This window comes from Haliotis rubra, unplaced genomic scaffold (genome assembly GCF_003918875.1).
Source record: "Haliotis rubra isolate DU_JTF1 unplaced genomic scaffold, ASM391887v1 Scf130, whole genome shotgun sequence".
NCBI classification, from domain to species: Eukaryota; Metazoa; Mollusca; class Gastropoda; order Lepetellida; family Haliotidae; genus Haliotis; species Haliotis rubra.
In genome coordinates this window covers 1,625,852-1,640,669 of record NW_025765226.1, presented here as the reverse complement: position 1 = coordinate 1,640,669, position 14,818 = coordinate 1,625,852, and the positions used below count along the sequence as shown (strand labels likewise).

Genomic DNA, 14,818 nt, shown 5'->3' with positions numbered 1-14,818 from the left:
ACAACGGCCAAATCACGGGTTTGCTGAAGTTTAAAGTACGGTCATAACTACGGAGATTTACGTTGAACTACTTTTTTTTACTAAGGTCAAATACGGGTCTACTACGTTCACCCGCAACTACGGTCAACTACGTGCCTGTCCGTAAGATGTGTTTTAGTTCGACACATCAATGTGATTTGCCCGAAGTGTCCACCGAGTTCGACACAAGGGTGTTTGAGTGTATATCCCATATGGAGATATATACATTTCGAGCCTTCTACTAATTCACAACCTCTCCCTAACAAAGTCTTGACATCTATGAACCGCAAGGGTGTGTTACCGTCTCTTATAAACCTATGGCCAATGTTGTCTATTGTTCTTGCAGTTGCTTCGCATTATGGAATAACCTCGGTAGAGGTTTTATGATTGCAGGAGGTTTTACAATGATCATTGTAATACCTCGCAGGAGGTTTTACAATGACCGTTGTAATTCCTCATACGAGGTACGAAGTTTTACAATGGTCGTTGTAAAACCTCATACCCTTTGACTGATCGTAAAATTTTCTAATTATTGAAAACTTCCAATATTTTTTGGCGATAACTGGTTTCGAACCCACAACCCGTCGCTCTCTAGCTTGGCGGTTTTATCCACTGCGCTACGAAGGATCGCTGTGAGGAATGAGATTGTTTGTCAGTATGAACCATGTGTTTCTCACACGACACGTACTGCGGGCAGCGCACGTGCAGGACACGGGTAGCTCGTGCAGGACACGGATTGCGCGTGCGGGGCAAGGTGTTGGCTGCCAGTCGCATCCCAGTTGACACCGGCTGTTCCATCATTTGCGGGCTGTTCCATGAATGTTGTTCTACTCAGTACATGCACAAATTGAAATTAAGTGTTGTCTTAGACGGTTTATAAGTAAGATAAAACACTCCTCCTCGGTTTTGGTGGAGATTGTAAAACCTGGCTAACGCGCCCTCGGGATTTCCTTCCCCTGAGGTTTTACAATCTCCACCAAAACCTCGGAGTCGTGTTTTATCCTATACATACATGCTATTACTTGTTCTCCTTTGGGGTTATAAATCACTGTAAGACTACAGCAGGCTTTGTCGTTGGCCGAACCTTTCATGTTCTCATAACTGTCCGGGGTGAAAAACATAATACAACATGCAATTAAGCTCCGCCATGTGGGACACGCTTGGCGTTTCACGTACATTCATTGTAACGTTCCTGTACTCCGTGCTGAGGTCCCAAGCTTATTTCTGTATCGTGTACGGTTATTGCCAACAAATATTTTGCGTCTGAATATAAAATTAGTCAAACATTAACAATTTGTAATTTGGGATTGGTTTTTATTAAGTTTATTTTAGTCGGTCAGTTTAGGGGGACCTAATAAATGTTTTTATTGTACGGGATGTTTAATCGTTTCATGAAATACACTCGGAATTGTATACGCGGAAGCAAAAGTCTCAGGGACACGCAATTTTCTTATTGTTAATTTTGTGAATAAAGTTTTGGATTTGAACTAGAGACAGGGTGGGATAAAATGGCTGAAGAACGGTTACCAAGACGTTGTTGTTAGAATTGCACGAAATGCGCAAGCAGCATAACATATTCGAGAACTAATGGCCAGCAATACATAATTAGAAAGGTCAGACAACCAGGGCCCCGTTCCACAAAACGATCGTAGCGCTAAGATGATCGTAACTCCCATACTTTAACATAGACTTACGACAGGCGTAGTGCTAAGATGATCGTAACTCCCATACATTAACATAGACTTACGACAGGCGTAGTGCTAAGATGATCGTAATTCCCATACATTAACATAGACTTACGACAGGCGTAGTGCTAAGATGATCGTAACTCCCATACATTAACATAGACTTACGACAGGCGCAGCGCTAAAACGTTCGTAACTCCCATACATTAACATAAACTTACGACAGGCGCAGCGCTAAAACGTTCGTAACTCCCATACATTAACATAGACGTACGACAGGCGTAGTGCTTCAATCGTCTACATCTCAAGAGGAGCAGACAGCACTTGAATTGAGAAGCGTTTCCTTACTGACCGGTTGAACATGCTCAGGAACCAACTCTTGTGTTGTGGCTCATTTGCATATGTCAGGTGCGCTCTTTTTTATTTTTTTTAACTGTTGATTGTATCCATACCTTTAAATAGTTGTCTTTCCAAGAAATAACATAACATTTCATTCTCAACATTAAAAGTTTGACACTGATTATGTTTGCTGTTTGTGTTTTTGTCTTTGAGTATATGATAAACTTTAAGAAGAGAAGCTTCCGCCTTGTATTTTTAGAAGAGGAGTAATTTTGTAGTTTTTAAAAACGTAACAGTTACTCTTAGTAGTACACGGGTAAGTAATAGACTATTTATATTTCATTTACAGAAAATATCAAGCTAACAATTGGCGTGGCCTTCAACTGCTAAACACTGACGCACACACAGGTTGTTGTGCTCGACTTAATATTTAATCGCGTTCGTTCGGGTGCGTGAGGACGAAGAGAGTTAAAGCTTTACGTCACATCGCCATTATTTCAGCCATGAAGCAACGGGGACGAATAATAACACGAGTCCAAATATGCTTAGTCGTCTATATTAACAAATAAAATCGGTAACAGAAATGCCCAGCGCTGACACGCTGATTTATATAATTGTGCAGTCGGAATACGAGACTGACAAACAGTGTGTATTCATACACCCGCGCACGCACGCCCACTCACAAATACACGATACATGAAAACAAAGAGACAACAGGAAGCCACCTGCATAAGATATATAATCATTGATTAAGGCCCTGCAACAATGGATCAAAGAAGATATATCCCGTTCTGTTGTCATTCAGAGCCGGTGGGATAGCCTAATGATTAAAGCGTTCGCTCGTCACGTCGAAGATCCGGTTTCGATTCCCCACATGCATGGTACAACATATCAAGCCCAATTCTGGTGTCGCCGTCGTGATATTACTGGAATATTGGTAAAAGCGGCACAAATCAAATCTCACTCACTCACTGTTGTCATTTATTTCTTACCCATGTCCGCGACATATAGCTGGAATGTTGCTGAGTGCGGCGTAAAACTAAATTTACTCACTCTTATCCGTGTCTTCATTTCACCCATGTATTTTACACACTTTGCCCAACTGCAGATTACGCTTTACGTGTATGGAGGCACAGACATGTCACAAAATAATATCAAATCTATTGTTCTACCCATTGTTTTCGTATCAGTGATGATGTATCATGCTAAAGAAACAACGCGCATAACAACATCGCCACAACAACATAACAACATCGCATAACAACATCGCCACGTCACTTCATGTTTTAAACGTTCCATTGTTTCGAGAACTAAAAGTACTCAGTATTAATGCACTGATGCGCGGTGTGGGAAGAAATATTATTACAGATTATTTTTTGTACATCAAAGTATTGCTGTATCACCGTTTTGAGTGTCAGATACCCTCGCCGAAGCTCTGAAATCCACACCACAATTAATGACTGCGGGCAGCCAATCTGCGAGATGATCGGTACCAGAATGATACACCTAATTACATATGATTACAATAACCATAAATAAATAAAATGAGGAATCCAGGGCAATGACATAGACTACCCGGAGCTTTATAAACTGAGGCATACTGTGCAATACCTAATGATGATTAAAGAACAAAAGACTTAATTAGAAAAAGGATTGCATTCAATCCACATGACTCCAAAATATTAAACAAACCTGAAGATATCATATATATGGTGTAAATTTCACGTGCAATTTCTGGTCTGTCAACTGAATTTAATAATACAACTATTGAACTGAAGAAAACAGTTGTTTGCACATACACAGATGTCTAAACATATTTATAAACTTTAGTTCAGAACAGTAGGTAAAGATGCTACAGTTTTGAACAAAGAAACCTTATTATAAACATGAAAAAATTGGTCAAAAGCAGCAGGGCAAAAATACTATTTTATACAAAATTGGAGATTACATAAATGGAGTCATTTTACCTTCAGAAAGCAGTAAATCTAATTTTAAAAAAATCCCGGGATCCCCCTAGATCCCGGTCTCGAACGTGGATCGAACGGTCTCGAACTACGGTTTTGGCCGTGAGTCTCGAATAAACGCCGTGAGTCTCGAATAAACGCCGTGAGTCTCGAATAAATGCTACCTTGTTGCTGTGTCTTCATCCCAAAAAATGACAGAAAATTACCCAGTCCTTGTTTAATGTTACGAACGTTTGCAAGTATATGTGACGGTACAATGGACATAATCATATGTACAAACAGGTAGTTCAGTCTTTAATCACACAACAAACACAAACACGGTACACGTGTTTTGCTCCTCAGGTTACATCACGTCACAAGAGGTATAATATCAGTTGTGTTGTTACAGGAAATATATCTCTGTGTTGATATACGTTTGAGAAAATATACAATACTTTCAGCGACGGGTTTGGTTGGTTTGTTTTTTAACGCCGCACTTAGCAATATTCCAGCTATATGGCGGCATGTGTCAACCAAGTCAGTGAGCCCGACCACCCCATCCCGTTAGTCGCTTCTTACGACAAGCAATTCTAACCCGGAGCTTCACGGGTCCCTTCGACAGAAAACAAACAGGTGCCATCAAATACAGGGTTCCTGTGCAGATCGTGCTACTGAAGTACTGGGCATGAACATGGCACGGGTGATATTTGTCTGGTAGAACTTGAGAGGGTATGCCAAGCAGAGACTTTTGCAGTTGACGAAAGTCACCTCCGTATTCCAGACAACGCCTTGTGATGACAACCTTTAACGGCCTACTGTCAATGAATCAGGCGGAATTCCAAATATATTAACGTAAAATGAAAAGTTGTTAACTCGAAATATGGCTTAAAACGATGTAACCTATTGTGGCCGACAGACTCTATCACGTACTGTGGTTTCGAACTACCGTTGACGCGAATTTACGTGCACGTGCACGTGTGTGTGTGTGTGTGTGTGTGTGTGTGTGTGTTATTGGAAATATAAATGGCAATAAGCTGTTTCAATAGCGAGTTCCTGTTCGACTAATACAAAAATTGCTATTGTGCTACTGTCGACCTTTGTGTTTGTTAAGCGTTTGCACTAAGCAATATACCAGTGACGGCGGTCAGTAAACAATTGACCGGAAAGTTCCAGTGATTGATATAATGAGCAACGTTCCACGCAAATTGGACAAGGTGACATGCAAAGTAGGTCAGCGACCCTGACCCCCCGATCAGATTAGTCGCCTCATACGACCAGCATTGGTTTCCGATCTCTAATCCACCCTTGAAGGTCCGGGTTAGAATGAACCTTCAGTAACCCATGCTTGTCGTAAGAGGCGATTAACGGGATCGGGTGGTCAGGCTCGCTGACTTGGTTGACACATGTCATCGGTTCCCAGTTGCGTAGATCAATGCTCATGCTGTTGATGGCTGGATTGTCTGGTCCAGACTCGATTATTTACAGACCACCGCCATATAGCGTAAAAGTGAGTGAGTGCGGCGTAAAAGTAAATTCACTCACTCACTCACTCCGATCTCTAATCGTTATAATCTACACTGTTTCGTAGCGCTAAGATCGCTTTGTGGAAAGAGGCCCTGTTAAGGAACACTCGAGTTTTAAGATACCCTTAAGTATCAGTCACGATATGGCTGCAATATAGCCGATGTGACGTTAAATATTAACTCACTCACTCACTCACCTTAAGTATTTTTCTTCGGGCATAAAACTGAGAATAACATAGGCTAGACTAGTTTGCAAAATTATGTGCTCTTGTGTCTATAACACAGAAAAATACCGATCACACGTGTTGCTTTTCATGTTTAACTCAGACTTACACCTAGTCTCTAAAAAGAACATATCTTAGAGAAAAAATGTTCCCATGTTATAGTCATAAAAAGGGGCCCAGAGACTTTCTTCATTTTCAGAAACTATGGAAATCTACACTTGTCACATATTCTAGACTTGCATCTGCTTTCTTGCATATATTTGTTTCAGGGTCTGTATGTCAGACTAATGTCTAACCCAAAGAAGCAAACTGTAAACACGATGAAAAGTCGTAAAGTCCTTTCAATGAACTCGCCCACAGCACATGTCTGAATCACGTAGTGTTCAGATGGCCGAATAGCCTGGTTCCCGGAATCTGCAGCGCTGGCGCTTCAGTGTCGAAGCGCCAGCGCTGCATACACCGGGAACTAGGCACATTGTCGAGCCGTGTGCACCCCGTCAACGGCATTAAGGGCCTATTCGATTATGCTAAACCGGTTTTGGTTTCTGGAAAACCATGCACTCGATTATGTCGAAACCTAAAACTGGGTTCTGAAACTTCGAAACCATCTCCGAGGCAGGTTTCGTAGTTTCGGTTTCGCGTTCCCTCACAACAAACATGGCGGGAAAAGATCTTGGTGGCAAATAGAGCATCAGTTTCTGTAACCAAAATAGTGATAAAAATCAACTGAGAACTAGGAAACTATTATTTAAAACCCCAGTCTACTAAACATGACTATTTAATGTAACTTGTATACATATAATTGCTTGTTACAGTATAATTACATCTACGCAAATATTTACCTCCAAAAGCATCTCATCTCTTTATAATTAATTCATTCCCTGATAAAATGACAAAAAATATTCGGCAATGCTGTCATCCAATTCCTTCCACATATATAGTAGCTGAGACATTTTTTTGGTATCCATTTTGAAACTACTTTCACTTTGAAACCATGTCTCCGGAACTGGACACTCGTTTATAACAAGAGAAACTAGTTTCAGAAACCAAAACTAGTTTTGCAATAATCGAACAGGCCCTAAGACTGTACTATGATGTACACAACATGAGACCCCACAGTAGGCTACCCTACATTGATCAGCCTCGGATCGTTAAATCCTAACTTCCTGGTTGTGTTACTGACACTACGAGGGGTAACCTAGATTGACGCTTAGTCTCTGAACATATATAATGTTGATAAAGACATACAGTATCATTTAAATTGTAAAGGCGCCCAGTGAGATGGGAGATTCAGAACCTGAAGAAATCTAGACTTGCTTCATTTAGGGCTGTAGCTTTGCAGGAATGGCTAGACAGAAGGGAAAGTAATGAGGGGCTGAGAGACAGACTAGGGGTGACCTAGACTAACAACTAGTCTCTGAAATGAATATATTTTACTGAAAAAAGTTCATAGTAAAAAAATATATATATATAATGAAAAGGAGCCCTGAGACGTTCTTCATTTTCAGAAGCTGAGGAAATCTAGACTTGCCACATTTTCTAGACTTGCTTGGCCTTTCTTGGATATATTTGCTTCAGGGTCTGTCCGACAGACTAGGGGTGACCGAACCAGCACCTCCGTTCCCGTTCATCACTTTTACGACAAATGTAGGAAGATCAATTCTAACCCGAATTTTCAGGGGTCCTAAAAATGCGACCGAACAAATAGCAACATCATAGAATGTGTAAAACCCAAATGTGGACAAAATTTGAAATGCATGAATTTCCTATACAGTTACCCATAATCCCCATGTGCCCAGAGAATTGTAACAAAACCACCACAAACATATCACGGCGGCGAAATACTGAAAATTGCCTTATTTTAAAACCTTACGTGAAGGGGAATGCGCAGCTAAGATCCCCTTTCCTATAATAGTCTTGAGTACCAATGCACGGGTCAACTACTTTGTACACAAACTGTTATTACTCAAGATCATATTACCCCACTGTAAAACGAGCGTATGTTCAAAGCTACACAGCCTACAGTGAAACCTAACACCGTTGGTTCAAATCGCGCTGACTTATTTCTGAGCAGAGCACACTTGGCTCCTTGGGGAACGCCAGAGTTCGTGGTTCGAATCCCCGATTACATTTCTTCATTTGTCACCACCAAATCCTGATGCATCAGTGCGGTAAACGACTGGACCCGCATCACTCCGCGTTCCCCTGTCCTTCATGCCGTGGACCCGTGGAGCCGTGGACCCGTGAAGATTCAGGTTAGAATTAGAACTTCCTGGTTGTAGTAGCTATCAGATCTACATTGTGCATGTTTTTATCTACGTTATTCAAATTAGGGTAAAGGGCAGCGCGTCACATTGGGGCAGCCAGGTCTGTATACGGTTACATGGATACCTGGTGTCGATATCTACCTAGGTATGCATACATGCGCGAAGGGTAGGGGGTCGATATTGCTTTATCTATTAGATGTTAGCGAGCGCAACAATCTTCCATGATGGATTCTTGTTCAGGGCCCATGTATAACACCACACAGACCTCACTGAGCACAAACTATGTAATTATGTCAGCATAAATCTTCAACCTCCACCACATGCACCACTCTCCAATTTTGACAATAACCACCACCACCACTACCACCACCATCATCATCATCCTCATCATCCTCATCATCATATTGGAGTAGCTCAGTGGTTAAGGTGTTGCTCCCAGGTTCGATTCTCCACATGGGTACAAAGCTTGATATCAACCGCCGTGATGTGACTCACTAACTCAGTCACCATAGACTGACCCACTCACTCACTCAGCAACACATTCGCCAACTCTTCCTTTTGAATAACCTATTTGCTCGTCACGCCGACGACCCCGGTTCGATTTCCAAAATGGTAACTTTACGCGTGGCTTCTTCTCGGTCCACCCTTCCGTGAGATCTCGCCGTGATGTTGCTGGAATATTGCTAAAAGCGGCGTAAAACCAAACTCAGTCAGTCAGTCAGTCCGTGAGATCTATGCAGACATGCTGATGCGGCATACCCTAAACCCGATTTTATTAGCACGGCGTGTGTGTGCCATCGTCCATTGAACGCATTGATCATTGTCTGTGCTGTTAAACACTGTCTCAGTTATCTAGGACGTCGTGTGTATCATCCAAAGCTGCAGGCAGAGCTGTTCCACCGTACATAACGTGGGTGGTTGTTCACGCTGTCGACCACACCCACAATTATTCAGAAAATGATGTGTCACCTGTAACTGTGACGCTATACCCTGTAGACGTGGATGGCTGTTCATGCTGTCGGCCACACCTTCAATTATCCAGGAAATGATGTGTCACCTGTAACTGTGCCACCATACCCTGTAGACGTGGGTGGCTGTTCATGCTGTCGGCCACTTCCTAGATTATCCAGGAAATGATGTGTCACCTGTAACTGTGCCACCACAACCTGTAGACGTGGATGGTTGTTCATGCTGTCGGCCACACCTTCAATTATCCAGGAAATGATGTGTCACATGTAACTGTGCCACCATACCCTGTAGAAGTGGATGGTTGTTCATGCTGTCGGCCACACCCACGATCGATTATCCAGGAAATGATGTGTCACATGTAGATGTGACGCTATACCATGTAGACGTGGATGGTTGTTCATGCTGTCGGCCACACCTTCAATTATCCAGGAAATGATGTGTCACATGTAACTGTGACGCCATACCCTGTAGACGTGGATGGCTGTTCATGCTGTCTGTCGGCCACACCCACGATCGATTATCCAGAAAATGATGTGTCACCTGTAACTGTGACGCCATACCCAGTAGACGTGGATGGTTGTTCATGCTGTCGGCCTCATCTTCAATTATCCAGGAAATGATGTGTCATATGTAACTGTGACGCCATACCCTGTGGACGTGGGTGGTTGTTCATGCTGTCGGCCACACCCTAGATTATCCAGGAAATGATGTGTCACATGCAACTGTGACGCTATACCCTGTAGACGTGGGTGGTTGTTCATGCTGTCGGTCACACCTTCAATTATCCAGAAAATGACGTGTCACCTGTAACTGTGACGCTATACCCTGTAGATGTGGATGGTTGTTCATGCTGTCGGTCACACCTTCAATTATCCAGAAAATGACGTGTCACCTGTAACTGTGACGCTATACCCTGTAGATGTGGATGGTTGTTCATGCCGTCGGCCACACCTTCAATTATCCAGGAAATGATGTGTCACCTATAACTGTGACGCCATACCCTGTAGACGTGGGTGGTTGTTCATGCTGTCGGTCACACCTTCAATTATCCAGAAAATGACGTGTCACCTGTAACTGTGACGCTATACCCTGTAGATGTGGATGGTTGTTCATGCTGTCGGTCACACCTTCAATTATCCAGGAAATGATGTGTAACATGTAACTGTGCCACCATACCCTGTAGACGTGGGTGGTTGTTCATGCCGTCGGCCACACCTTCAATTATCCAGGAAATGATGTGTCACATGTAACTGTGACGCCATACCCTGTAGACGTGGATGGTTGTTCATGCCGTCGACCACACCCTAGATTATCCAGGAAATGATGTGTCACATGTAACTGTGCCACCATACCCTGTAGAAGTGGATGGTTGTTCATGCCGTCGACCACACCCTAGATTATCCAGGAAATGATGTGTCACATGTAACTGTGCCACCATACCCTGTAGAAGTGGATGGTTGTTCATGCTGTCGACCACACCCTCAAGTATCACACAAATAATGAGTCGCCAACAGCAGCAGTTATTACTGTTTCATAGCACCGTCTTTTTATCAGTCGTTACCAAATAAGCATTGAGGCATGATGACTTCCGGTTTTCGGGGGGATTACATTTTGAAATAAGGAAACACATTCAGATTCGCAGCTTATCTGAATGAGTCAAAATCTATACAAAAGAAAGGAAATCTGATATTTCCTACCACAACAACTGAACAGTGCTTGCCAGTTACACCCAGTAGTGTTTAGATCCAATAAAAACAATGAACCGATTATGCGGCAGTCGGTGTCACTCGCCCAACTACAGTCTTCCAGTACAACATGGAGGCACTACTGCACCTGCCTAGATTGGCTGATAACAACGAAACCTCGTTACTACGAACCCGAGGGAAGCGTCAACATTGACAGAGTGGCAGTTTGATATCGATATCGATTAGTCTATCACACAGTCCCTAAACCACATTATTTTCCCTACTGCGATGCTAAAGCTCTAAATGAAGCAGGTCTAGATTTCCCCTATGTCTTGAATCTTCCAACTCACTGGGGCTCCTTTTCAGTTTAAATGGGCTTATCTCTTATCATCATTACATGTAACATACTTTTATAGATAAAAAGATATCGATATGTCTTTAAGAGACCATAGTGGCGTTACAATTTAGATCTCCCCGAATCTTTCATCCTGTCCAGCAATGGATTATCTACATCCGAAAAACTTTCAAAAGTTTATTATTTTGTGTTTGAACATGTTCCTGCTAAAACTTAATATGAAGCTCTGTAATCTCGTTTGTGTACACCACAGGAGACGGACGTTCGAGTAAATAAATTGAAATGGAAAACACGGTGTATAATTGTAGCCCTGATGTGGCACCACACAAACAATTATTGTGACTGTCACGTCCAAAACAATGCCTTCTCTTCGTTGCATTATTTCTGCCCATGAGTATACCACGTGACAGTCTAACGTCACAACATTCATTGTCTGTAACGGATCTCACACTCGGTCGAGCACGAGGTTGGCCTACCAGCTACATAGCCAGTATGTGTGTCAACATAAGAGGGTCTAAGTGATTCGATAAGCACACACACTGTACTGTACACGACTGTACTGTACTGTGTTATATGAATATTCATGTGCATATCAGTGCATATGAAGGCTAGCTAGTCATGTCGGTCAGCCAAACTTTCCCTGTATTAAACTGAATCTACTGTAGGGCTGTTTTCGAAGCAGACCCGTTCAGCGCGCTTATGATATATTTATATCTATGTAAGCAAAAGGTCTCGAGTATCTGGATCGATTGGTTCAAACCGACATCGGTGTGTGGTGATTGTGGTATTGTGTACCTGCGAACGTCGTCAATATTTCAGACCGTCGGTTAATGTATCTACCTTTGAGAACTAACCTCACATACACACTCCCAAAGGGTGAACGTACGCGTCGTCAGTTCTTTAGACAGCCGGTTAATGTTATCGAGCTTTGTAAACTAACCTCATGCACACATAACCAAACGAGTGAACGTCTCTAGTATTTGTGACAGCCAGTTAATGTTATCGAGCTGTTGGAACTGACCCAATAGGTCGTCTTATACCCAGCAAGCAGTATTGTCATGATCAAGGAATTACTGTATGCCGTAGATTCACGCTTCCAATAGCACACCTGTTCGTAACTACACGAAACAGCTTGTGTTGAGATTCACATATAGCATAATCGATGAACAAAATCGAAGCGCGTTCATTTCAACAGTGATATATGTGTCATATTTACATATACGACTATATCCCAAACCCATTATCCCTCCCGAAGAAGAAGTAATACGGTGACCTAAAAACTACAATGAACAAACAACGTCTTACCTTCAGTACATGGCCTGTCCGCTGTAGCAGTATCTATAATATGACGTGCTCGGTTTATCTGTCAACTGCTAGTCTGAAGTATCCTGTATCAGTTGTCAAAAACACATACCCGGGTCTGCACATTTCTCTTCCGGGTTGTCGTTTCAGCTACAACTCATGCTATCACGTGGTTGGATCCAAAAAGGTGTATTTTTATTCCGCTTGGTGTAGGATTTTGTCTCAAAATGGTATAAAACTGGTTTAGCAAGTTGCATCAGGCTTCAATCATGCTGAGGTAAAAGCAAGCTCCGTTCGTATGTATTGATCTTCGCTGAGCAACTGCAGTCGTGAGACGAACGCGGCCGTCATGCCCGAGTCCACAGACCGGTGCGCAGCGATAAAGGCATTCCAGTCTCTCCCGCCTTAACAACAACCCCCCACCCACCCACCCACCCCCGCTAAAGATATACCAAGCACCTATCTGTGTCTGTGTGTGTGTGCGCGTACGTGAGTGCATGTGTGTGCGCGTTTTGTAATAAATACGATTTCTATTCATTTTTATATACATTTACGTCTTATGATATATTTATTTAACGTCTCATTAACGCCATGAAAATTGTATATGAAGATAATGTATTTGTTTAACGAATTTTGAAGGAGGACCCTACACGTTTGCATATTATTTATGTATTTATTACATTGAGCATCTTCTATTGCTTGAGCCTCAATTAGGTCAGTTTTTCGGTGTTGAAAGAAGAAGAGGCTTTCTTTTCTTTTTCCTTTTCATTTTTTAAAAACATAGTTATCCTCTTTACTAAATCGTCTTAGGGTTTGGTTGTCAAAATTAATAGATATGAAGTCTTAACATCGCATTATTATTTTTAAAAATTCAGTGGTATTTAAATTTAATGCCAGAATGGGTTGGGGCGTTGTTTTAAGTGTGTTGAGGATAAAAAGGTCAGTGTTTGTTGACCTCTTCAGCTAAAGTGTTGTGAAAACATGACGAGGAGAAAGTTTATTTGTTTATTCATTCAAATACGTGTCTCGCTGGTGGCTTTGTCACATCGTATACACTGACTTGTGTCGGGGGGCGAGGACACGTTCCCTATACCGCCACGTTTTTTCCTGAATCGTTCCCACGTTGTCCAAAACATGTTGTGTGCCTGCTATTATATCACATTACATAAACGTGAAAATTACCTTTTAGAAATTTAACGAACGTGCACTCTAAACAAAGAACGGGAAATAGTTTTAATAATGGTGGGTAATTTGACCATACTTCTTTGTTGAGATTTTCTCGTGGGTGAATGGACCTGGTGTAACCCATCACTACGAACCCGTGAAGAATCCCGGTTAGAATGAACCTTCAGTAACCCATGCTTGTCGTAAAAGGCGACTAACGGGATCGGGTGGTTGACACATGTCATCGATTCCAAATTGCGTAGATCGATGCTCATGCTATTGGATTGTCAGACCCAGACTCGATTATCTACAGACCGGTGCCATATAGCTTGGATATTGCTGAGTGCGGCGTTATATTAAACTCACTCACTCACTCAGTATCCCCATGGCCACCTGTAGTTAATGTCTTGTCCAGGCTAACCGGTGGTTGATAGTCCGAGCATCGGGGTCAGCGATCTAGCAAACTCAGCCAACGCTTCTTCCACCATGTTTAAGGGGTGGTGGGGTAGCCTAGTGGTTAAAGCGTTCGCTTGTCACGCGGAACACCCTGGTTCGTTTCCCCACATGAGTACAATGTGTGAAGCCCATTTCTGGTGTCCCCCGCGTGATATTGCTGGAATATTGCTAAAGGCGGCGTAAAACTGAACTCACTCACTCCACCATGTTTAATGGTGGCTGAAAACGAAACATTCAAAAATAATTACTCGATGGAGATGTGTTTGCTACGTTTCGTTTCATTTTACGCCGCTTTGAGTGACTGAGCTTAGTTTTACGCAGCTTTGAGTGAGTGAGTTTAGTTTTACGCCGCTTTGTAGTGAGTGAGTTTAGTTTTACGCCGCTTTGAGTGAGTGAGTTTACTTTTACGCCGCTTTGAGTGAGTGAGTGAGTTTACTTTTACGCCGCTTTGAGTGAGTGAGTTTACTTTTACGCCGCTTTGAGTGAGTTAATTTGTAAGCCGCTTTTAGCAATATTCCAGTAATATCACGCGGGGGACACCAGAAATGGGCTTCACACATTGTACCCATGTGGGTATTGGAACCCGGGTCTTTGGCGAACGCTTTAACCACTAGACTACCTCGCCGCCCTTAAACTTAATTTTAAGTTAAGTTAATTTTAAGTATAAATATTTACCCCCGTGCATCTAAAGAAAGTAAAATTACAAATATATGTACAAATGTTGACCGGTGTGTATATTTTTCTTCGTTTTAAGTGAAATATTGACGGGTGCAAGGAATACAACACATCCTTATTTTTATTAATGCCAAACTGTATCGGCAGGTTAAAATTCCTGACGTGCTTCTTGGAGGGCAGATTAGCGTTAGTCTTTCCTCACGCATGACTTTA

The 14,818-nt window shown here is 42.3% G+C and overlaps 1 protein-coding gene across 2 annotated transcripts in view; it reads right to left on the bottom strand.

The window, feature by feature from the left end:
• LOC124267286 overlaps positions 1–12,674 on the bottom strand; it is a 61,466-nt gene extending 48,792 nt beyond the window's left edge. The window contains exon 1 of one of the 2 annotated variants that reach the window (XM_046702202.1): positions 12,314–12,674. The gene's annotated coding sequence lies outside the window, so the exon portion shown is untranslated. The remainder of the gene's footprint in view (positions 1–12,313) is intronic. The other variant, XM_046702203.1, reaches the window with a different exon arrangement.
• Between the last annotated feature and the right edge of the window lie 2,144 nt (positions 12,675–14,818).